This window comes from Uloborus diversus, chromosome 3, assembly GCF_026930045.1.
Source record: "Uloborus diversus isolate 005 chromosome 3, Udiv.v.3.1, whole genome shotgun sequence".
In the NCBI taxonomy this organism is placed as follows: Eukaryota; Metazoa; Arthropoda; class Arachnida; order Araneae; family Uloboridae; genus Uloborus; species Uloborus diversus.
The window spans coordinates 163,912,255-163,936,214 of record NC_072733.1 but is presented as its reverse complement, the minus strand read 5'-3'; the positions used below and the strand labels follow the sequence as shown (position 1 = coordinate 163,936,214).

The window sequence follows — 23,960 nt, the reverse complement described above, 5'->3', positions numbered from 1 at the left end:
CCGATAAAAAACAGCTCATCGAAAACCGTTCTCGGATTCTGATCGCAACGATATCAGCGTGCATTACGCGATGAGTTTAGGAGGAGTCGATGATCGGCCGAGCAAAATCCGATGAGTTAATGCTACCTGGGTATTAATTCCATAAGATGAAATTATAATTTAAATGAAAGGGATTATCTTCTTCCCTAGTATTTCCATCCCTAGAGCTAGAATTCTTAGGAAAGAACTACTTTGACGTTAGTTGGGGAAAACAAGATTTTTGCCGTTTTCAGTTTGCAAAAGAGGATGAAAAACTACATTGTTAAAATAGAAGATTTTTCAGACTAGCAAATAGTTCATAAATCATATGTATTTGTAAACTAGAGGTTTGTAAAATTGAGTGTCAACATTGTATCCTTATTTCTTTCAATCATACACAATATTTTTTGGACTAGAAACTGCATTTTGGTCAATGCTACTTCTGTTAATCATGCAGTTTTCAAATCATTTTAAGTTTTTGATTTTTTTTCCAATGAAAGCTCTTTGTGGCTGCTGAAAATTTAGGTACTTAAGATGCAAATAAGAAGAAAATGTATGTACTCCAAGACAGGAATTGGAGGATGAATTGTATTTTAATCAGATCAGTCTGCGAAATCTGCTAAAATATAGTGAGAGAGGAGATAAAAAGAAAAATGAGAGGCACAAAGTTTGGAGCTTTAAAAAAAAAGAAAACAACATACAGCCAAAACTTTGTATCATAAAAACAAAATATCTAACCACCTCAATGGTTACAAATGAATTTAAGACTTATAAAAAAATTTCATTGCAACATAGTTTATAATACAAAAAGTAAAATTATAATCGCACTTGAAAAAAACTGAATGAAGAGAAAAAGCAATGCACAAAGATAGCAATACAATAATAGTAAGTAAATTTCAATCAAAAATGCTCCTTTTTTGCACAAACAAATAATATACAACTAACATAATAAAAAGTTACCCTCAGAAGTTTTCCAGGTAGACCATAATTCGTCAACACTGATATGTTTATCATTCTTATGGAAAATTTTCTGTCTTTCATATCCACTAGCATAATTCAATTCATCTCTTAAAAACTAATGAGAAAGAAAAAATGTCAGCTGTTACAAAATCTTGCAATCAGATAACTATAATGAATGAAAATTGTACTCACCATATGATAGAGTGAATTGGAATAAAATCAGATACAAGAAATAACTTACAGAATTTCAAAGTTTTCATGTGCTTCAGTTTTCTTTTGAACAACAAGTAAACAATTTGTGACAAAAACATATGCCATTTACAAAGACAAGCATAAAATGTTCCCAACTAATTACCAGGAAACCTTCACACAATGATATGGTTCTATGTTTTATTCTTTAATCTGAATAATCATTTAATAAATTTTGAATAGTTCAAAACAGTTCAACATTACTCTCTCTGGAAAAAAAAGCATCCTTTATGCCTTCTGATCAAACAGATGGATTTGCTGCACATGTAGATATGCTGCACCGAATACACATCTTTTATCATTACAGAACATGCTTTTTCAAATCATGCCACGAAAATTATGCTAGTTGGACAGTACAAAAACTTTCTGGTACGATGCATTTTATTTTTATACCTGTAAGTAATCCTAAACAGGAGTTTAAATTCAGAGGGTGGGATTACCACCAAAATTTCTCAGTTCGCCGGCAGGAAAATTAGTACAAAGGAGAAAACTGAAGCCCTGGAAAAATGCCCCATGCCTTAATCTGGCTCAAATGATGTAAGTGTTTAATTTTAGGCTTTTTTTATTATTTTTCCTCCCATTAACCAGTTTATATATCATTTTTGTACACAAAATTTTAAATTTTTTTTCAAGCAGTAAAAAGGATACTTTTCAAGGATAAAATGAGTTTTTCAACGACTAGTTGAAATTATTTGTGCATTTTTTACAGCAGTAAAACAATGAGTGCTGATTTGATTCCAGTTCATATAAAAATTTCCGTGTTAGACAAATTCCTTGCACACTACATTATAAAAGCTTCAAAATTAATCTTTAATAACGGGTGGTAAGGAAGAGATTGACTAAAACTGACATAAAAGAACAATTTAAGCATAATATTTAAAAATTAAACGTAGTTGAATGATTAAGTAGAAAAATTCCAGAAGTAATTTCAAAATTCATTTTAAAATTTTGATGTAATTGGCTGGGTTATGAGGAAACATAGGATGAAACACTTTCCCCATGTTTGCTTGCTTTTTATCTATGATTTTTGAGTCTTTAATGTGCTCAAAAGTTAGGCATCTAGTATATAGTTTTTAGTCACATGTGATTCAAGAGTCTCAACATTTGAAGCTGCAGATTCAGTAAATAACGAACCTGATTGCCATGGTAAATTTAATAACTTTTATCAAATTAAAAAATAAACTGTTAAAATAAAAAATAAAAAATGCAGGTTTGAGGTAGAATATGCTAAAATAGCTTAAAACTAAATTACTTAAAATTTACAAGATACAAAAATATTTAAATTTCATACACTGCGTGCAATTTTCCTGCGTAACTCAATGTTGGCAAGATTCCAAAAATTAGATTTTTATTATTGCAAAGAGGGTTAATGTATCTTTTTTACAACAAAGGGACTAATTCAAATAAAGGGAGAAAATTCCAAGGATTAAAGATACATTTTAAGACTTTTCAAGCACTTGAAAATGAGACTTTTTATGTCACATAGTTTTAAAGGTTTTTTTAATAGTGTACGAATCATGTATACTGAATTGAATATTTTAAGAATATGATAAAACCTTTTGCATTCTCTTACTGCATATTTCTAGAATATTTTTCTTTCCATTACTATGTTAGTCCTTTATATACTGAAATGCTATTAAAATAGGAAAGCTTAGGTATTTTTTATAATATGCAGTATATTATTTTACACAAAATATATTATTGTATAGTTTTCAGTAATTATGCACCGTTTATGTTTGCCATATTTATTACTAGTATTTAACATCATGGGCCCCATAAGGAGGGGGACAAGTGGGGGATCGAGCCCCCCCCCCCCTCAAAATTAGAATTTCTTTGCTTTTAGGACTTTTTTCTTGCAAAATGTAGAAACATTTCTTCTCCAGCCATATTAATGAATAAGTTATTAAAAATGTCAAATTTTAATAACTGTAATCTGTACTGAAATCGGATTCCACAGGGAAAATATCCTGCTAAACTATGGGGAAAATATCTGAGCCCCCCCTCCCTTGAAATTTCGCATATGGGCCCCCATGTTTAACATCTCACAGTTGGATCACAAAGAGGGATATGAGACATCTTTACTTGGCAACACAAAAGGGGCGCATATCCTGTTCTTGACAAAGTGTTTTGGTGTCAACACAAAAGTCACAAAAAGGGAATTATTTTATGCCTGTTATTTTGTATCAATTACATTTACAGTGAAGCACCGTTTATGCGTTTTTGAAGGGACTGTATGAAAAAAGCATATAAAGGAAAAAACGTGCAATAGATATACGTTAATGTGTATCGGATTCTGCAGGGACCAATTTAAAAAACGTATAATTGATAAAAACATATATAAGAGATACGTATAAATGGTGCTTCACTGTATATAGCAATAGAATAACTCACTTCCCTAAGATGAATCTTTACAATTCAACTTATTCTATTTCATTTACAGCCTTGATCTACACAGTAAAATATACAATATTTCTGCACCCTTAGTCACACAACTTTTACATCGTCAGTAAAACAATTTATATTTCTAGAAACATTTTCGAAAATGTCATTTATAAAAATAATTAACAAAAGAGGCCCTAAAACTGATCCCTGTGGATCCCATCAGGGGTAGACAATACACTTTAGAATATTAAATTCATAAATATGGATGCATACTTTTTTAATGTTATACTTAAATTTTTGAATACTTGATTATATGTTATTAAATAAAATTTCTAATAAGGCTAAGTATCAATTTCCTGTTTTTGTACAATTCTACTTATAAGAGAATTTATATTTGATTAGGAATTGAAATGTTTAGTACATTTTGGAAGGTTAGTGTAGATTTAGTGAAATAAAGTAATTTTTTTTAAAGAGTTTGAAAAACGTTGGGAGAAAATATGTTACTTATGCAAACTTTTAGAATGGGAATGCACCAAAGGTTACTTTCACCTCCTCTCAAAAAAAATGAGCTCTCTTCCAAACATAAATCTTTGAGAAGAATCTCCACTCTCTAAAATTTAAAATTTAAGCCCCTATATTTAAGAACTGTAAACAGTAATGTAAAAATACCAATTCCCTTACCCTGTCTTCATTTCAGTTCTAAAGCTACAGAGAAGCAGTTTCAGACACATCAAGTTTAGTAAGTAAGATTTTGATTTTTCAAATAAATATCAGCACTTGGCAGCTTTATTGATACTACACTTTAAAAATAATAAAAAAAACTTTGAATAACTAAATTTACCTCATCACTTTCAGAGATATCAATATTTCCATTTGCATCATCATCTAAGCGTTGATGAAGCATTAAAATTGCTTCAAATCCATGTTTATCATCACACGCATCTAAAACTTCACAATTCCAGGAAGCTTGTAAAAAAGAAAAAAAAACATGAATATATATTTATTAAAAATACAATAGGCATTTATTTTGAAGTAATTTTCTAACACAGTCGTAATAATTTGCTTCTGTCTTTGAAGTGAAAATTCACTAACTGAAAAAACATCCTATGCTGAAGGTTAAAAAGGCAGTAAATAGATAATTTTTCCTGTTTAATAATACATTTAAAGAATTGCATGTTGTGTTATGTCCTTTAACACAATATTGTAGCTTATTTAGACAAGCAAAAGAACCTAAACAAAATAAGATTAAGTAAGTAGCAAGTTCAAATATAAAAAAATATTTACTATTTACAACTCAATGTTTAGTAACAAAGCACAAATACATTGTATTAATGTACACATCAGGACTTGAATGTATTATTGAAGTTATTACTGGGCCATTGGCTTGAAACCACCAATGTTACCTCTAGACCATAGATGGCCTACAGCCAGTTCTGGGGGAGGGGGGTGTTGCAGCTTCAAAAAAGTGATTTTTTTCTTTTTTGTTTCGTCTTGTAGTTAAACATTTCAAAAATATATTCCCAAACTTTCAAGTCTTTTCGAGCAAATTTCTCAAATTTATCAAGTATTCAGTCTCTGCTCCTTCAGACTGTAGCTCCAACAGCTGCGGCAGAGCATTTTGTAACATCACGGGACGCGGGAGCGTCCCGCCCCGCCAAGGAAACCAAACGTCAGCAGCCAACAGAAGTAAATCCACCGCCAAAGACGAAAGGAAATAAAAGCGACCAAGACCAAGATTGCACGACAGAACAAGCTGGGGTCTTTTGGGTTTTTCACCCCTCTGTATCTCAGCCCCATGAAGACCCCGGAGTTGATTTTTGGTACACTCAATCTCTAGTGGCCCCTAACGCCGTAAACCAAAATATAATCCCCTGGACCATCAGGGGGAGGTGGTATTAAAGTTATAAAATCGCTGTTCAAAAAAGATTTCGCTTTCTTTGACAGGGCTACAGCCCAGACGAAAAAAGGAATCAAGCTGAAATTTCGCACACACATTCCTTGTGCCCTACTGATGTGCCTTTTATGCCATTTGACCCCCTCCCCTTCCCCCCTCATTTTTACCCCCCCCAATTGTACATCCCCGTGGTTCTATCACAGCCCTCGGGGGGGGGGGCTACGGTAATTTCTTTTTGTATACATGTTCTTGGGGGGCCATTGAGTACATATACAAAAATTCAACCCCCAGGGACATCATGGGCCTGAGTAATTGAAGTTTGAAAATCACCAATTTTCCCTAAATTCTTATGTACTTACTCTCAGCTCATAGGATTTGTTTATCTCGGACTGCAATTGCAAGGTTAAAACAGATCCAACAGTTATTCCAAAGTTGTCTTAGGAAATGAAATTCAATCAAGACTAAAACATATCCAACAGTTGCAACTAGACGTTAAATGGCGGATATCACAAATTTGCCACAGCGACTGCGCATGCGAGCAGACTTAGCTCATTGGACTTTCTGTTTTCAGATTCTATGTTGTTTGTTTATACTCAAGCAGAGAAACAAATTAATGAATAAGATTAGAATGCTGTCCCCCCCCCCCCCTCCCCAAGTTTTGCCGATACGAAATTTCCTTCCCCCTGTTTTTCAGTTTTTATATATTTATGGAGGGAAGAAATTTTAAATGTCGGCGCGAAACTGGGGTTAAACCATTACAATATTTTACGTGACAAATTATATGAAACTGTACGCATATGAATACAGCACATATAACTTTTTAATTGAAAACGAAAAATATAACTTTTTTATTGGTTTGCTTATTTTCTAAATTAATAGATTTTTCACAAACAACATATAATGAATTGAAAATATATGAAATACGTGTGTGGATATCCGTGCTTTGCAGTAATTTGCTAGCTGAAAAAATTTTTGCAATTAATTTAAGCAAGACTTTTAATGAAATTAGTCCACGCGCAACATGCGCATTCGCTATGGCACATTTGGGATATCTTCGATTTGACGTCGAGAAAAGTTGTATAGATCTTCTGACACATTAAAATTTAAAATATTTAATGGCTTAGTTTTTTTTTTTTTTTTGCTTGGTGATAACATGCGTTATTTTGTTTTTAAATGAACTTATAAACAAAACTAGGTATTAAACAAGACAAAGACTTCTATCAAGAAAAAGATAAACCACCAAACAATTAAAATTATCCCATAAAATGTAAAATAATCCACGATTTAAGAAAAAATGTAATTAAACAAGAAAGTGAAAAGCTAGATTAAAATAGCCCTCAAGCTGTAAAACATTTAAAGAAACCTTCATGAAAATGTTGAATAATCTGTCAAATAAAGAAACTGTAATAGAATTTATTGCGAAGTTGTAAAATACTCGAAAACAATATAATTTAAAATATAGTATTTTATTATCCAAGAAGTTTTCTTTGCAACAGAGAGGATACAAGGATTGCAATAAAATTTAAACTGTCCAATTCACGCAAAATGAACATAGAATCTTAATAGTCAGAGAATAACTTGACGTAAAATTATTGTTCCTTAAAAACACAAAACAGCGTTGTTTCAATTGAAAATTTTCTGACTTGAAGTACTCAATTCTAAAAATACAGACAAAGTAATAATATCAATGCAAAAAGATGTGATATCTCATCAAAAACAACCCTGTTGTAAAAATTTCCTCGCCAAGAAAACCTTTAACTTTTCCACACAAAAAAGAAAACCTGCATCCTAAACCCAAAAACCCTCAGCCATAAAAAGTTATGATACCTAGTTTGCCCGCCAAGTATCTGCCAAACTATCATCCTCCCTCTTCTCCTTTTTCATCGCAGCTACTTCCATTAGAACCTCCTCCCACCTTCAACTCCTCAGAAATATGGATAGATCTTTTAAATTGTTTATCTTGTTTGGCGGGAAGCTTTTCAAAGTGAAAAGGTTGCTTGGTGAGCAAAAAGCTTCCTGCCAAACAAGATAAACAATTTAAAAGATCTATCCATATTTCTGAGGAGTTGAAGGTGGGAGGAGGTTCTAATGGAAGTAACTGTGATGAAAAAGGAGAAGAGGGAGGATGATAGTTTGGCAGATACTTGGAGGGCAAACTAGGTAGTCCTGCAAGCCAAGTGATAAATAATTACTACTGCCAAATAAATATAATGCTTGTTGTTTGTTTCTTGGAAAGAAATTAACAGCTGAAAATAAGTTTAGTCTTAAATAATTTTGTTTCTTTTATCACAGCTAATTAGGGACGGTGATGTAAACTTTTCTGAAAATGTGTTGGTAAGCACTTTTCTCCCCAGTCATGATTTAATGAACAATAATAATAATAATATATATCTGGGAAATGAACTTAGAACTGCAAAGGGATAGTAAGGGTTAGGAAAAAATATGATCGCTTCAGATAGGGTTACCAACTTCAAAATTATCGCCATTTAGCGTCTGGCGTTAAACCTTTATAATGACTTGATTAGAAAATATTCTCATCATTTTACCAGCTTGTCAATATTTGCCTTTTTATGTTGCTGTGCGATGTTTAACTGTTATTTTGGGAGAAAATTATATGGGTTCGATTTTTCGATGTTAACAAGGATGATTAACTTAAAATAAACTGTTTTACTTGCCGTTTTTTTTCTTTAAATGTCTACATTTTGAAAAATACAATCTTTTAACATCCGATACAAGAATCATATTTTGTTCTTTTTTCAAGCTAACTTCGCTTTATTAGGGTGCAAATGAATGAAAAGTCTCTATTTTTGTTAGAACACGCATTTCAAGTTTTTAAAGCAGAATTCCATTTTCTTTATGACTCAAAAATTAAAATGCTGAATCGATGGTTTAATTTTATTTTTGCTTCAACTGTGTCCACAGATATTAATGATATGTTTATCATAGGACTCTAAAATGCAATTTAAAAATAATTTTATCAAAAAATCAAAAATATTTCTTTTACAAGCCATTTTTATACCTTTGATGCCTTCACTTTGAGAATTGCGATCTCTTTGCATCCGCTATGGGAACCCGATTTTTTGAATTTTTGAGGTTTAATACGCTTTGTTAAGAAGTAAACAAATAAAATCCCATTTTTTTTTTTTTGTTAAAATCATGGAATTTATAAGTTTTAAATGAAATTCTGTGCTTTTTAAGAGTGTCTTGGGTCAAAAAGTTAAATGCTGAACCCTTGTCTGAATTTTATTTATTTTGTTACAATTATTTTAAATGCTGTACAGAAATATTATCAGTATAATTTAACATAATGTAGAATGGTAGATAAATATTGCTACTTGAGGGAGCGATGCCCCCCCTCCCCCCCCCCCCCGCCAAATACTAGAAAAACACCCCAGAATGATATTCTCATCATAGAAGAAGAAAACACTCTACTTTAAGTTTAAATGATGCAGTCTGTGCCCGCTCTAAATTCTGAAATTTTGATTTAACAATTTTTTTTTTTTTTTTTTTTTGCGAAATTATTTGATTTTTCACAAAATTAATTTATTTTTTCACAAAATATTTTATTTTTCACAAAAAACGGACCCTGTGAAAAATCCTGGACAGATCCCTGTTATTTATTTTTGGAATTGATTTGGTGATTTAAATTCAAGTTTTCTGATAATAACATAAAAAAGTATTCACAACTAAGTCAAAGGATACTAGTTAATAAAGAACACTAATCAGCCTGCAATATAAATTAACTAAGAGCTTTTTTTTTTGACAAAACTTGTAATATATATATATTCATTTTATTGGAAAATAAGTAATACTCCTTGAACAAATTTGAAATTCATTTTGAATATACGAGACTATGAAACACATATATATCTTTCAATTTACACTGTTTGACACACATTTGAAAAAAATATCATACTTCTCCTGTGATGTGATCAACCTTTTGGAACATGCAGTAATTTATTATTTGCATAGGGTTTTAAATTAAGTTTTTACTTAAATAATGAATACTGACTGATGGGACTGTTGTTTTCTATTCCTTTTAATCACGTATTAATTAATTTTTAATTGAACTTTAAAATTTCCTATATTCACGTCCAATAATTAAAACTGATTTTATCAAAGCTGGTGTACAACTACGTAAGGATGTGAAGAGAAATCAACCGTAATATTGAATCACTTCACATTAATGTGAGCAATATAAATATCTAACACACATACTGAAATAGCTAAATGCCGTATTTTATTGATAATTTATGCGTTATTTACGTTGGTTAAACGCTTCAGTCACATCTTGCAGTAATCCCAGCAAATTCCGTTTTCAAATAAATATGAAGTGTGTAATTCTTAGTATTTTTTCAATAAAAACATAGAATAAGTAAATTGAGAAAAAAGATATCGATAAAGTAAACGAAATCGATATGATATGCATTAAATTTAAAACAATATGTAATTACATTTTGTACCATCAGGATCCAATTCAGAACTAAATTCTTTAGAATCAAGATTGCCATTCACATTATTTTCCAACGAAGATGGGAAAAGGTAGAAAGTTAATACGAAAAAAGACAGAAAAAACTTTTCAATCATTGTTTAAAGCGTTTCAAAGCCTGGACAATTAACACTAGGCACTTTTCGATGGTTGCCACCATTTCCTTCAGAACGCCAAATGTATTGGCAATAACTAAGTTCGCCAGTTGCCAAGCAAAGCACGCCAGGTCTCCTGCACTGGACATTTTTGCGCGGGAAATGAAAGGCGGTCGGTGGTCCGTTGGCTTGGCGTTGAATACATGAAAAATTTTTCAGGTATGTTAACAAATTTCTTTTTGCATGTCGAAACTATAATAACTATTGATTTTGCTGTAAACAACAGGTTTGTAATTTAATGTTGTCTCATTTTTACCCTAGGCACATTTACGCTCGAAAGGTACGTTAACAATTATTTCACAGCGGTTCTTTCTCACACTGTGTACGATATAGGTTTTATGTTTCGCTACTAAAGTGGTAATAATTTCATAGTCAATTTTACTCAGGATCATTTTTCTTTCTTTTCAGATGGGGTTCTTTCCGTTTCCTGCTGGGAAAACCGTTAGATGCCATCGTGGATTGATGAATACCGTTGTACTTGAATAAACAGGTAAGAATTTCATTGTCAAATGTGCATTAATGTTTCCAAATCAGTTTTTTTTTTTCGAGACCCCTTGAGTCGGTACCATCAATCATAATGTGCCATTTCCAGGTGTTTAACATTTTGTACAATACAAATTTAATTATTAGCCATGAAACAATCATTTTTAGCTTAATCTATAGTAGCGTTCCACTTTTTTTTCAGAGAAATTCATTTTGCTTTGTGCTGGAACTGTTAATCATAGGAAGCAATATTCAAACTATTGGTCCAATTTGTAAGTTTAGTGCTAAAAATACAGTTAATGGAAAATGTATTAACACTTAAAGATAGAGGTGGACCAGAAACAAATTAATTGAACCTGCGCAAAGTATGGTGAGGAAGTACAGAGGTGTGAAATTATTAGACTCAAGGAGCGAAGAACCGGAAAATCGAAGATTCCAGTTTAAAAATGATTTCTAGATCCTTTCTAAAAGCCTAATTATGTTTTTCCGAATAGAAAGTACTATACATTATTTCCCTGCAAAATTTCAAGTTTTACTTGCTTTTCCCATCCCTGGAAACACTGATTCTTATCTGATAACACCCACCATTGTTTTCTTGTTGTTTCCAAAAGTGTTTTTGCAGATGTGAGTGGTGTGAAATTTTTTTTTTTTTTTTTGCATGCTTTTGCACCAAAATAACAAGTTTTAAGCTGTCTGATCTTCCAACATATTAGAAAGCATGGGTTATGTATATGTTAAGACCAAAATACCTTTTCACAAAGAAATGCCAAAAAGACTTAATATTTCCCAAAAAACTGTCAGCAGAATCAATGTTTCTGTCAAAGAAAACATACCAGTTGTCCCAAAGAGGTTGGGAAAATGTGACAGAAAGCACTAAATGTCTCCAAGGACACATATTGTGGAGGTGGACCCATCATAGGTCCGACGACGACTCATCTCCAATGGGATGTTTGCTCGAAGGCCCCGCAGAAAAGCGAAAATTACCCCAGCCATGCCAAGGATAAGGATTCAGTGGTCTCTTGAACACTTTTGAGCCACTGAATCCTTTTCTTTGCCATAGCAGGGGTGATTCTCTCCTTCCAGTGTGGACTTTGAGCAGGTATCATATTAGCGATGAGTCGTTGCCAGACCAATGAGGGGTCTACCTAAAAACAATAATGCCTAAGACTATTAGAAATTTCTTTACTAGTTGCTTATCTATTGGCCTTGACCATACGAATAAGTTTTCTTTCCATCCTTGGAGAAACTTCGTTTTCTGTCACATTTTCCTACCCTTTTTGGGACGATTAGTATGTTTTCTTTGACCAAAATATTGATCCCGCTCACAGTTGTTTTGGGAAATATTCATTTTTTTCGACGTTTCTCGTTGTGAAAAAGTATTTTGGCCTAACATATTAACCAGTGTTTTCTTATGTTGTGAGAGTTCAGGCAGCTTACCCTTTTCATAAAATTCACGTGCGAAGGGGAAAAACTACAACCGAACAATAAAACAGTTCCCTGAAACTGAACTGTGACACAAAATCATTTATAAACTTATTATTTTGGTGATCCTAGTGTAAAAACACATGCTGCAGAAAACAGCTTTGGAAACAACAGAACATAATTGCAGGTGTTATGAGATAAGACTCAGTGTTGCCAGGCAGAGGAAACTCAAGTAAAATGATGAATTTGGCTTGGAAATAATTTAAAGTACTTTTACTATTCTGGTGAAACAGAATTAGGCTGTTAGAAAGAATATGAGGTTATATTTATAACGGAATCTTCGATTTTCCTGTTTTTTGCTCCTTGAGTCTAATAAGTTTCACACCTTTGTATAATATTTCAAAAGAACATTACTATTGTCAATATTGTTACTGTATGTCAATGTATAAAATTTAAACTGTGATGATTCAGAAATCAATATTGATTGTGGTATGGAAAGTAAATGAGCTTAATCTAAATTTTCTAAGCAACAGTTTAAACATTAAATACTATGTCAGATTATCCTGTTTTGTACTCACAACAGGATACCAAACAAAATTTTCCTTATGGCACCTAGAAGTTATTATTTTAAGATCTCATGTTTAATGTGCATAAGCAGGGGCCAATCCAGGATATTTTTCTCGCTACCTATTTTTGTGAAAGTATTGCATCATTCTATTTTTGTGAAAGTTTTTATTTTTATCAGCATTGTTTTTGTAAACTTTTAGAGGCGTCCTAATTTTTGTAAAAGAGAAGTAGAACAAGTGAAATTTTAGTTTGAAAAGTGTAACTGTCATCTAGTATTATTTTTAACAGGTTTTGTTTTTCGGGGAGAGGGGGGGAGCTAAAAACCTAAGAAGTACCAAAAATAAAATCATAATTTCAGCTTAATGGGCTATGTACTGCGTACAATATTGGAAATTATGAGAAAAACGGTTCCCCAAAACATGTTAAAAGATTGCGATAATATTGCATAAATACACTTTGGCGAGAAACAGCTAAAAATTAGTTAAAATACCACAAAAAGGTTGCTATTTAAGCGATTGTTCATATAAACCTGCTTAGAATTTTATGTTATAAGTGAATTTTGTTTTAAACAGAGAAACAAATTTTATATTTTAAAATGTGAATTTTTGTGAAATTTTTGTTCTTGTGAAGCTGCCTGATTTTATTACTTGATTTTTGTGACAGTACCTATTTCAAAACAAGATTTTTGTGAAGATACCGAAAGACAGTAGCAAAATCAGCCTATATTGGGCCCTGATAAGTATACTTTATTCATATGTAATTTCCAATTTATACTTAGAATGTTTACCAGTACATATTTCCCATGTGTTGCAAGTTGCAAAACTCTCAATGTTTTACTGATCAAAGTCTTCAGAAAATGTACGCTGCTTTGAATACAATATCTTTTCAAACATTGAATGCAGTAAAACCCTTTTGAGTGGCCACCCTTCTTATCAACCAATTTTTTTGCTACAGTTTTTTTTAGCTCATATGACATTATGTTGAAACGATTCCTTTCAAGCCCCCCCCCCCCCTCCCAAACCTTTTGAACGGCTGCTGAGTGGGTGCATCCATCCCATTTTTCAGAAAAATTTATTCATTTCCTGTTTCTAATCTACAGCCTAAACAAGTTACACCAAATATGACAAATCGACACATCGAAAAAACGCAAATGACCTACAATAGTTAAAGAAAAATAATGAATGTAGCTGAAAGTAAAAATTTTTTGAAATGATTATACTGCATCAAGAGAGAAAAATTTCAATTAATTGAGAGTTAAAAAATTGTAGATGGTTGTTAATAGTAATTTAAAATAAAAAAGATTTTATCACAAGTGCATCAATACAATTTTCAAAAAAATGGTCATTAATTTTTTAGATCATTCTGACTTTCATTTTTAGGATTCGTTCTTTTCAGGGTTTCCTATGCGGTCACATTTTTTGCACGAACGTACGTAACACATAAATGTGAAAACACTAACTCAATCGCGGAAATACAACTATGTATTTTCGCTCTTTTGCTGAACGAAAATATTAATTAATTTTTTTAAAAAAGAGAAAAAATGTATGACAGCTGCTGTACTTACTTCAAAGATGTCACAGGTAAAATATGTAATTTATTTTCAAAACTGTAGATGAAACACACTGAGGCATATGTAAATATATGAGAATGTAATATTTCAGCATTTTCACTCAGTTTTAGCTTTTATGCTAAAGTACCCAGCTTAAACCCCGGTTCTTTAAGACCTGTTCGTTCATAAACACATCCCTAATGTTTTAAAATAAAAATTAGTTAATTTAGAATATACTAAATTAGATTATAAGATTTCACAAGTTTTAAAATATAATTATTTTCTTCTTCCAGGAACTCTTAACAGAAGCTTCTTTGTCAGCAGCATCAGTTTGGGTGCCCGGTGAAGTAGCTTCAAAGATTGCCCGTTTTTTTAAAAGTTGGCTCTCTTTTGAAGTGCTTTTCCAGGTGAAGCCCAATTTTTAATATCGCCGTTTGCCTGTTGCAGACATACCAGCTCTCTAGCTTTTGATCTCTGCCCTTCTGCGATGAAAGAAATTTCTCCTGATTTTAATGGAATAAAAAAGTCTTGTTTGCTGTCACCTATAGGTAAGCATATAAATGTATAAAATGCTCCAGTTCACTATACTCTCAGGCATTTTTGCACTGGAATGATATGTTGAGAATGTATTTTTGTGCGGGAAAGGGTCATATGGTAAGGTACATATTTGTATATGATTTATTTTCCATATGTTAACCTTAAGATAAGCATTATAATGGTAACTTTGCATTAAGTGGTCCAACTATTCCTGGTGTGCTTGTATATAAACATTGATCGTGATCTCGTAAAAAGGTAGGCATTCAAGTTCACTAGGCCCTTTTCGATGGTTGCCGCCAAGTGCCAAGCAAAGCTGGCCAGGTCTCCTCACTGGGAATTTTTACGCAGGAAAGTGAAAGGTGGTTGGTGGTCTGTCAGCTTGGCGTTGAAAACACGAAATATTTTTCAGGTATGTTAACGAATTTTTTTTTTTGCATGTTGAATCTTAATCCACTATTGAGATTGCTGTAAGCAACAGGTTTGCATTTTAATGCTGATTTGTGTAATATGATCTAATTCACTCACTTATGCACTAGGCATTTTTACGTTGGAAAGGTACATTAACAATTTCTCAGACTGTGTATGATATAGACTTTATGATTCTTTAAAAAAACAGGTAAAAATTTCATATTCAATTTTACTCAGGATCTTATTCTTTCTTTTCATGGATGGAAATGTGGAGCTATGGCCACGAGCGAAAACAGTATGGCGCCATCGTAGATTGATGAATACCAATATATACTTAATCATCAAGTAAGAATTTCAGTGTTAAATGTGCATTTCTTTTGAGATCAATTCACTTTGAGCTGGAACTGTAAATCATAATGTGCCATGGTCTGGTGTAGTCTAGCTTTTTGTACTATACAAATTTAATTATTAGCTATGAAACAATCATTTTTAGTTCAATCAATATAAGCATTGCGTTTTTTCATTTTTTTTCCATACAAATTCATTTTGCTTTGTCATACATAGCAAATAACAAAGCAGTATTCAACATTTTGCTGAATTTGTAATTTCAATGCTAGTAATTCTGTTAATGAAAAATGTATTAATACATAAAGATAGATGTGGCCAAGAAACAAATTAAATAATCCTTTGCTGAGATTTCGGGATATTTAACATAATTGTGCAGAGTATGGTGTGGAAGTAAGATGTTTCAAGCAAACATTGTCATTGTCAATTTTGTTCCTATATAAAATTTAAGCTATGATGATTGAAAAATCAATATTGATTGTGTTATAGAAAGTTGATTGTGGTATGAAAGCTTAATCTGTAAATTTTCTAAGAAACAGACTAAATATAAAATACTATGTACGATATTCTTGTTCCGTACCCATAACAGTATGAATGATTTTTCTTTCATGAGAAGTTAATGTTTTAAGATCTCATGTTTCATGTGTATAAGTACTTTATTCACTTTATTCATATGTAACTTCAATTTGTGTTTACCTGTACACATTTCTATGTGACTCTCAATGTTTTATTGATTAAAGGCTTTAGAAAATTTATGCTGCTTTCAATGCAATATTTTGCCAAATAATGGATACAGTAAAACCTCTTTGAGTGGCCATCCCTCTTAAGAGCCTTTTTTGCTGCAGTTTTTTTAATCCATAGACATGTTAAAACAGTTCCAAGGCCACCCAACCTTTCTGAACGGCTGGCCAAGTGGGTGCATCCACCCCATTGTTCAGAAAAGTCTATACATTTCCTGTTTCTAATCTACAGCCTAAACAAGTTACACCAAATATGATTAATAACACATTGAAAAAAATGCAAATGAATTTCAATGGTTAAAGAAAAATAATGAATAAAGCCAGTGGCGCACATAAGAGAGGGGTCCCGGTGGTCTGAACCCTTCCCATAGGTCTTGCTTTTTCTCTTGATTGATTATGATTCTATGTACCTTGTACGTAGAATAATTTCAAACAAAGGTAACAATAATTTCAGTTCTAGTAAGTGAAGAAATGAAATTCTTATGTTAGATGATTTTTTTTTAATATTTGCACTTTTCCTATAAAGAGTTGCCTATAAGAAGCACAATGACGATTATCACACTTTGTCAACTTTGCCGGGTGACCCTTTCTTACCTTATTTTCGGCCCAATTTTTTTCTTTAAAGCATTTTATCAAGTACTTTACTATAGAATGGAATAAATTAACTAATTTAGATACATTTCAAACCAATTTACAGTTACTGTGAGGAGAAAATTCAAATTTCGAATGGTGTTTTGTTTTTTACGAATACCAGCCATTGTAAAGTAATAAGCACAATATTAAGGAATAAATATTTTTAAAAAATGAAAGCCAAATGACTTTTACGGATCAACACATTGCAAAAATAATTTAAAAAAACCGACATATGCTTATTTTAATCATGAATTTGTTCGAAAATATTTGAGTGTACAATGATTTTTGTGGCTTGTTATTTCTCTGTATCTTCGTTTTTTGCACCATTTTAAAAAGAAGATTTATCAATATTTTGAAAAAAACTACTGGGTGGCATTTAGAATGACGTAGGAATGATGTGAAAAATTTTTGGACTTACAAATTTGTGTTATTTTGGTTTTACTAAAAAATTTCAAAGTGTATGAACACTTTTGGGAGCCACTGTTGTTAACAAGAGAAAGTGTTCAACATATTATTTTACACTAAAAACGTACATGATGGTGGAAACCTTGCCTTTTAGCAAATCATAAAACCAAGTCACATCTTATCTATGCATTATAACGCACGTATACATTTTTTCTAAATGTATGGGATATTTATTATGGGCAATTCCATGAAACTAGGGACATCACAGTAAAAAAAAAAACTTCCTTACATCAGTAATTTTTTTCTTTCATATGAGGTAAAAAAAGACTATTTTCATAAAACTATGCGAAAAAAGTTATCAGCACATTTTTATCAGTTTTATAGGTAAATTTTGACAACACTTCTCAGTGCCCATGTGTCGTTGCATTAACGATTCTAAAAATTTCTCTTTTTTTTTTCACTTGGGAAATTAATTGCTATGTCTACAATCTTATTTTTTCTTGAAATGTGGTTTATCTAGGAAGAGATTAGACCAACAAAGAAACTTATAACTGTTATAATTGTCTTGTAGCAAACGTTTTTAAACTAGGGCTTATACTCTAATGTAACATCAGTCACAAAATTGTATAAAAGTTTGCATTGCTTAAACAGAAACAAAACCAAGTTTTTAAAATGTCATATTCTCTTCATTTATGATGATATCTTTAATATTAAACCCTTAAATATTTAGAAATAGTTGAATTTAATTATTTAAAATTTATTTCAAGTATGTAACATCAGTCACATTTCTGTTTTCGTTAATAAACCTCAACTAAATTGCACAAATAGCATTGACTGCTGCAGAAAAGCAAAAAAAGAGGCGGTATAAATTAAGAAATAAAGGAAAACAAGAAAATCACAAAAAGTAAAACAAAGTAGAAACTAAAAAGAGTGGATGATAAAAAATAAATAAAATATTTTTTTAAAAATCTAGCGTAATTACCATAGTTGGTTTAGAATAAAATTAAAAAGAGAAACTAGGTGAAGAAATAGAACAAGTATAGAACAAATTTAAAGTATTGAAGTCCCAGGTTTAAATTAGCAGCTGCATTGCTCCACTTTAAAATAATGAAACCTTGGTGAAATATGTCATTCAAAGCGCTCTTTGTTATATCTTCACAAAAAACAGCTGGTGTAAAAAAATTTCTGGCATGAAATTTGATAAACAGATACTCCTAGTTCTTCATGCAGTACGTTTGAATAAAAGTGCTATATTATCGATACAAAAATATTTCTAAGTGTCACAGCTTTATGCAAATTTCAGAGCTATCACCATCTGACTTGCAATCATGTTATAAAGAGTTATATTTGAGTGATACTTTTTTTTTTTTAAATTCAAAATCTGTATTATGTGTTTATCAACGACCCTTTTTTTTACAGTAAAGGAGGGAATCACTTCCAGCAGAACATGTTCCAAAATTTTTGACTGCAAATGAAGAACGGATTCTTGAAGAATATGAGAAACAATTGTAACACGAGAAGTCAGATGTATTGAAACTGAAATCTAGGAGTATTTAGTAACTGTCAAGATTCAAGCAGTAAAACATTGGTAATAGACTGTCAATGTGGATGAAATTTGTTATTCAAATGAGAAAGAACTTTATAAATGAACTTTTCTAGTATTTTAAATACAATTTTAAATGCTAATTTTATTTTCAAGGAGAAATAATTTATAATTACAGCAATTTATTGTAAACTAGTGTTCGCCCAGTGGTCGAAATTCGACCATATTCTAAATGAATATTTGAGAAACCTTGTATGAATTTAACAATTCCCAACATTTTTATTTCTACTTTTACTCTTGCTTACTGCATATCTGGAAACATACAATTTTTATACGTACACACAATAACAAAAGGTAATAATTTATTCCAATTTTGCTTTTTGTCTGTTAATCTCAAAATATATGGATGAAATAGATATTTCGGTTATAGAGTCGTTTCCGAAATTTTTAAAGTTTTTTCTGAAAGAGCAAGCTTAAAAACATGGGTTTTAACCATTTTTTAAATAACTTTTAAAATTTTAATATTTTTTAACAACTATTTTAATCGGTGCGCAGATTGAAATTCAGTTTTTACACTTCGGCACATGGCATCAAAAGGGATGAAATGCCATTCACTGATGCCATTAGTGCACAGCGCAAATTATCATAGTGTGGAAAGGCTGTTGACAGCAAGGCGTAAACATTTAGCACGGCAATGGAGTAGCGCGCCAAAACTGGCATTGTTAAAATCTGCAACATTTATACATACAAATTTTTCCTTAAGCCCGCATGCGGGGGGGGGGGGGGGGGGCTGAAAATATTTTCCGTCTTGAACACATCACCAAACTTGCACCCATGATTTATGTGTTACACAGTTTATAATATTTTTTATTGAAAGACTTGATGAAATTATGAAAGAAACATATCGTGAACCGAAGAATCTTTCTTTTCAATGTCATAATTGGAGAAGATGTTTGCTTTTTTTTTTTTTTTTTGTGACCAGTTAAGTTTTTTACTTTTTGTAGAATGGCTTTTTATATCTGAAATTTCGATATCCACATTGATTAGGCATATCCAACTCATTTAATGTAAATATCATATTAGATTGATAAGTTGTTTTACACAATAATTCTTTAAATATGTGATCAAATATATATATATGATGATATAATAATAAAGAATATTTTTTCTTGTTGAAATTGAACTCTTTATTAGTATTACTCTTTAAACTACATTCTCACCACAGAATAGATATCAGTCTCAGACAAGTGTTAGATGAATTTGTCGCCCTACACTTCAGAAAAGAAAAAAAGTAATTGTTTGGTATAAATTTTTTTTTTTTTTTTTGGTTAAATTCCTGTTTAATGTTATTTCATTGAATAAAAAGTAGATCTTGCTTCTTTGAAAATAATGTGTATTCTTTTTTTCACTTTTTACAAAATACATTATACACCCTATAACGAAAAAGTTGGAGCTCCAAAACAAAATTAGAAGGATGAAAGGGAATTTTGTATAGGTCAGGACAACATTCATGTGAGAGAGTTATTATAAAAATATAAGCAAAATAATCATTTATTGCTGAAAAATCACATCTGAATGGAGGCTTTACTTCACTGTTGTGCCACTTCTAGCTTGAATATTGAAGCATAACAGTCTCCTATGATGTCCAACGTTATCGCGTACCACAACTGCTGTAAAAGCCCCACCAATTCGATCTTTCTTGCAGGCTGTGTGTGACTGCGCATTGTCCTGTTAAAAAAATGGGAGCAGTGAGCTCCGCCATGAGTATCAACACATGCATTGATGCATTTCACAGATGTACCGATAGGCTGTCATAGTGTTGTGAATGAATATTGGGTTACCATGTTTCTTATGCAACAGCATCACCTCAGTTGCGGGTGCGATGTGTCGCTGAAAAGAAAGGCACTATTAGAGTGAATGAGACTCAAAGCTATCAGTCTAATTTCTTTCCTCTTCAAAACCCTGGAGAAAAAAACGATAAGTACATCAGGGACTCAGGGAGGGTGTTCTAAAAGCCAACCCTCTTTCTAAATGCCTGCATGCTTATCAACCTGGTAAGTGTACAGAGGCTGCACTCTTTGAACTGACAACAGCTCTGGAAAGTCCCCACTGAGACTATATAACTCCTTTGTACGCAGGGGAATTAATCCCATGTACATACCTGGGTTAAGAGTCTGCTAACTACCCGTCTGGTAAAAGCTAGCGTGTTGGATAAAACCTTGGTCTTGGTGGTGGGTAATTGCTGCGGCAGCCCACAGAGGGAGTTCTTTCTCTTCTCATTGGAGCTTGGGTTTGGATAAACTTCTGGAAAGAATTTGTAGCAAATATCTGCACTATATTAGCTATGCTAGGGTGCCCATCGGAGGGGCGGAGGTGTTTTTCTCATTTTGGGGGAGGGGGGGTCCGCCCTGGCTATGCAGATGACGTAACTTTTAAGAGACAAGTTCCGTGACAATGTTACAAATCTCTTGAGGACTGCCCTTAGGGTAAGTGAAAATTGGTGTAAAGAAGTGCGTCTTACAGCCAATCCGAATATGTGACTCGTTTGGTTCTCTTCTCTCTCTCACTCGGAAACGACTCAAAGACTTGCAGAAAATTGAGTTATTTCATTTTCCTCTTGCCTTGAGGTCAAGTTCCTATTTAGGTGTATCTTTTAACAGAACTTATTAGCCATGAATTAGCCCACCTACAAAAGGCCGCTTTTTTGGTCTTGTAGGAGTTCCAAATTTGGTGTTTATCGCCTAAAATCGCACATTAGGTTTACACTAGAGTATTTATTAAGGTAATTGGCTGGGGGCGTAAAACCTGTAATGGAACTGCTAACAGTAATCTCACCAGAATACTAAGGATACATGGCCATTGTAAGGAGCCACTCATTAATTACATAAGGATTTTGCCAATTTTTGACATCCACCCTTCTCCCATGTAAGGGTACGTAAGATTTTTCCCCTCCCCCCCTATTCGTACGAACCTTACATCACTGGAATCGAAATTAAAGTCACTATTACTAAATTAAAACGTTTCGTGCAAAGAAATATTTACTAAAAAGTTAGAATCTTGATCGATGTTTTTTCGAATTTTTTTGTACATGATGCGATACTAATTAAAATTAAACATGCCATACATAGTGCGATTCTTTTATTATATTTTTCATTACTCATTGTTTGTAAGACAAATAAAAAAAAACACCTCATTCTAATACGTTTTTTACCTTCCAGAGGCAAATGAAAAATCATCCCTGTCAAACCACAAGACCTCGCAATTTTTTCCAACTCCACCTCGGACCCTTACGTAATTAATGAATGGCCCCTAATCACTAGTGTCATGAGAACAACTGAACAACTCCTTCACACACACACACACACACATATATATATATATATATATATATATATATATATATATATATATATATATATATATATATATATATATATATATATACACACACACTGCTCGACATTCAAAATGCAAAACCAAGAAGGAGCGGTCAGAAAGTGAGGAAATTTGGAAAAAAGACAGAGACAGCAAGGAATAATAAATGATCTTATTTTTGAAAGATAGACAAAATACAGAGCGAGAGCGGCATCTGCTCAGTAAGATGTAGGACCACCGCAGAAAGCGATACACGAAGAAACACGTCTAGGCATAGAGTCAATAAGGGTGCGGATGGTATCCAGAGGGATGGCTCTCCATTCCCTTTCAACCATTTGCCACAGTTCGTCTTCTGAACGAGGCAGGGACAGAGTCTGCAAACGGCGTCCAATCACATCCCACACATGCTCGATTGGTGACAGGTCAGGAGAGTATGGTGGACCGGAAAGCATATGTGTGCCTCGGAGAGCATGTTGGCAGATGCGAGCACTGTGCAGTCGGGCGTTATCCTGCTGAGAAAGTGCATTAGGTAGCCCTTGAAGGTAAGGGATTGTCATCGGTCGCAGCACATTGTCCAAGTATCGTTGGGCTGTCATAGTGCCCTGAATACGAACTAGAGGTGATATGGAATTGTACGCAATTGCGCCCCAAACCATTATGACACGCTGTAGTGCGGTGGGACGTTCCACAGTTACTGCCAGATTATGCAACATTCACAATGCGTCCGCACATCCGTCACCGACGTATACTTTTCTCCCTAAAACCAGTTTTCGGCCGGCGTTGCTATGACAGCAAGCCGTATTGTGCGGGACCCGTCAACGTGCCTAGAAGCCAGATATGTGACGGCTCTGACGTCCGTCGAGTTGGGCGTCGCATTTCATTGGTCTCCACGAGATGAGCGCGCTCTCTCTATTGGGTGAGAGACTGACATGTGCCTTTTTCGCTTTCCGCAAAGTATGAATGCTTCTCTCTTTTCGGAAAACGTAAGTGTGTCCGCTTGACGTGGCGAACGTGATGTGCGGACGCTGTTTGAATGTTGCATGAGGGAGAAGCATTCATGCTTTGCGAACGCGAAAAAAGCACATGTCAGTCTCTCACCCAATAGAGAGAGCGTGCTAATCTCGTGGAGACCAATGAAATGTGACGCCCCTCTACGGACGTCAGAGCCGTCAGATATCTGGCTTCTGGTCCCGTCGACGGGTCCCGTACAATACGAATTGCTGTCATGGCAACGCCGCCCGAAAACTGGTTTTAGGGAGAAAAGCATACGTCCGTGACGGATGTGCGGACGCAGTGTGAATGTTGCATATGTTGTGGGGTCAATGGCAGTCTTCTTAGCGGACGCTGTGATTGCAGACCACGTGCGACAAAACGACGGGAAATGGTTCTGGTTGACACGGGAACATTCCTTGTAAACGCACCTGCTGCAGAATCGAGGAACAAGTTACTTGTGGGTCTGCTACAGCTTCTCAGTGGATGCGTCGATCCACGCGTTCTGACGTCACTCTGGCTGCCCCTGCACCCCTTAATCTTGCGACATTTCGTTGTTCCAACCATCTTCGGCACAGCCGATGCACCGTGCTCGCATCCATGTGGGTATCAGCTGCGATTTGACGTACGGACCAACCTTTCCTTCTCAGTCCGATCACCATACCCCTCGTAAAATCGTCTATCTACTGGAACTGCCTTCGTTGACGGTGGCCTTGCATTTTCTCGTGTTGCACGTATCCTCCAAGATAAAAATAAAATTTCTTCGATAATTCTCCAGTCAGAAATAACGACACGGACATACATACATATATACAC

General features: G+C 33.5%; 1 protein-coding gene and 1 long non-coding RNA gene across 2 annotated transcripts in view; one reads left to right on the top strand and one right to left on the bottom strand.

The window, feature by feature from the left end:
• LOC129219247 (stromal interaction molecule homolog) overlaps positions 1-23,960 on the bottom strand; it is a 131,595-nt gene that overhangs the window by 64,181 nt on the left and 43,454 nt on the right. The window lies entirely within an intron of this gene.
• LOC129219248 (uncharacterized) lies at positions 10,207-14,614 on the top strand. The gene is made up of 3 exons (XR_008580385.1): positions 10,207-10,306; positions 10,556-10,637; positions 14,462-14,614. It is a non-coding gene; the product is annotated as an uncharacterized LOC129219248 (long non-coding RNA).